The sequence below is a fragment of the Theobroma cacao genome, chromosome 7 (genome assembly GCF_000208745.1).
Source record: "Theobroma cacao cultivar B97-61/B2 chromosome 7, Criollo_cocoa_genome_V2, whole genome shotgun sequence".
Taxonomy (NCBI): domain Eukaryota; kingdom Viridiplantae; phylum Streptophyta; class Magnoliopsida; order Malvales; family Malvaceae; genus Theobroma; species Theobroma cacao.
This window is the reverse complement of record NC_030856.1, coordinates 6,666,350-6,669,250: the sequence shown is the minus strand read 5'-3', so window position 1 is coordinate 6,669,250 and position 2,901 is coordinate 6,666,350.

Genomic DNA, 2,901 nt, shown 5'->3' with positions numbered 1-2,901 from the left:
CCACCATGTCGATACTCTCCAAACCATGAAGAAATGAGGACAAGGTATCCTATTGCGAACCACCTTTGTACACAAAGACTATCAAGACCCCTTAAAGCCTTTGTGCACAAACTGTCTTCCAAACACACTCCAAGCATAATAGAAGAAGCCTTGAATGGCTCAAAGTGGATCCAATGATAAATGAAGAAATGACAGCACTAAAAAACATGAAGACATGGAAACTAACACCACTACCTAAAGGAAAAAAAGTAGTTGGGTGTAGGTGAGTGTCTTCCATTAAATACAAAGCTGATGGATTAATAAACCGGTATAAAGTGAGACTTGTAGCAAAAAGGTACACTTAGTCTTGCGACGTAAACTATAAAGAAACTTTCTCTCCAGTAGCAAAGCTAAATACAGTCATGGTGGTATTATCACTAGTAGCTAACTTGGATTGGCCACTACACCAGTTCAATGTGAAAAAATGCCTTTCTACACAAAGGCCTCGAAGAAGAAGTTTACATGGACATCCCACTGAGATTTACTACTTCTCAACCTAGAACTGTGTGCAAGCTACAAAAGGCACTATATGGTTTAAAGCAATCACCAAGAGCATGGTTTGGATGCTTTACCTTAGCCATGAAGAAGCATGGTTTCAAACAAAGTAATGTCGACCAAACCTTGTTCTTGAAGAATCAAGAAGGAATGGTGAAAACTTTAATAATCTACATCGATGATATGATAATCATAGGGAATGATGCGGAGGGAATTACAAACTTGCAAAAGTACCTAGTAGCTGAGTTTGAAATGAAGAAACTTGGCGGACTCAAATATTTTCTAGAAAGAGAAGTAGCTTGATCTAGCCAAGGAATTTTTCTTTCACAAAGGAAATATGTTCTTGACTTGTTAGCCGAAACGGTAATGCTTGAATGTAAATCAAACGACACTCTTATAATCCAAAACCATGGACTATAAGAACGTCCCAATCAGACCCCCATAAATAAAAAAAGGTATCAACAGCTTGTAGGCAAGTTAATTTACTTGTCTCATATAAGGCCAGATATTGCTTATGTTGTGAGCTTAGTCAGTCAATTTATGCACAATCCAAGTGAAGATCACATGAACACAGTAGTCCAAATCCTACAATACTTGAAGACATCCCTTGGGAAAGGACTCATGCTTAGAAAACACAACCACTTGGATATTGCTAGCTATACATATGTAGACTGGGTTGGGAGCATCAGGGACAAGAAATCTTCATCAAGATACTTCACATTTGTTAGGGGTAATTTAGTCACTTGGAGGAGCAAGAAGCAGAAGGTGGTTGCTTTATCTAGTGCAGAGGCTGAGTGTATAAGTATGGCTAAGGAACTCTGTGAACTACTTTGGCTAAAGGAACTATTGTCATAGATCGATCACTCATCAAACTCAGCAATGAACATGTTTTGTGACAACAAATCAGCTATAAAGATTGTTCAAATTCCAGTTCAACATGATTGAACAAAGCACGTTGAAGTAGATCGACACTCTATCAACGAAAAACTTGAAGTACAATAATATGTTTCCCATTTTTGAGGTTAGAAGAATAGTTGGCAAACATCTTCACTAAAGCAGTTCCAAGTAAAGTGTTCCATAACACACTTAACAAGTTCGGCATTAGAGACATCTATGCACCAACTTAAGGGAGTATTAACATGAGCTGTAAATAGAAGATTTCATGGAGGAATTACTAGGATCATACAATCAACGATCCGAGTCTAAAATCATGTTTATAGCCATTGTTGACTTCCTTCCAAATATAGCCAGCTACTCATGCTATAAAACAACTATCATGTAATTGTAGAAAATATTCAAGATCTAAGTAAAGAATTAAATTGCTTGATCAAAAAATAAAGAATTGCATAAAGGGCTATTTATAATAACTAACTAAACCTAAACCTCCTTAGTGTGCAAGTAAATTAATTATAATAGCCAACTAAATCTAAACCTACTTGGTGTGCAAGTAAAGAAAATAGTAAATAAAGAAGTATTCTAACCCTAGACTTCCTTGGAGTATAAGCAAAGTAAAAAGAAAATAGGAAAATATTCTCCCTAAAATATTCTTAAAAATTAATAATTACAACTCATGTTGACACTCCCCTTCAAGTTGGAGCATAGATATCAATCATGGCCAACTTGTCAATTACATCATGGAACACGTTCCCTGAAACTGCTTTCGTGAGAATATTAGCTAATTGACCTTCAGATTGGACAAATGAAAATTGTATAATTTTTTGATCAAGGTTCTCTTTGATGAAATGTCGATCAATTTCAACATGCTTGGTGCGATCATGTTGTATAGGAGTTTGTGCAATTTCAATGGCTGCCTTATTATCACAATAAAGATTCATAGGTTTTGCATATTCAATTCCCAACTCTTTGAGAGTACTCCTAATCCACAATAATTCACATAAACCATGAGCCATACCTCAAAATTCAGCTTCTACACTTGCTCTTGCCACAATTTTCTGCTTTTTGCTTTTCCAAGTAACAAGATTACCTTCCACGAAAGTAAAATAATCAGATGTGGATCTTCTGGATGTTTGATCACCTGCTCAGTCAAAATCTGTAAATCCTTAAATGTCAGAGACACCATTTTTCGAGAACAACAAATCTTTGCTCAAAACACTCTTCAAGTATCTTAAGATTCGATATACTACATTCGTATGTTCTTCGATTGTGTAAACACATAAATTAAAAAATAAATAAATATAAATATAAATATAAATTAAATAAAATAAAAAAAATAAAAAAAAAAAAAAAAAAATCGGGATGGCTGGGCGTACGCCGTCCCATCCCCCACCCACTACGCGGGATGGGGGGTTCTGGCCACCAACTCCAGGGGTGCCAGAACCCCCTCGCCGGGTTGTCCAAAAAATTGGA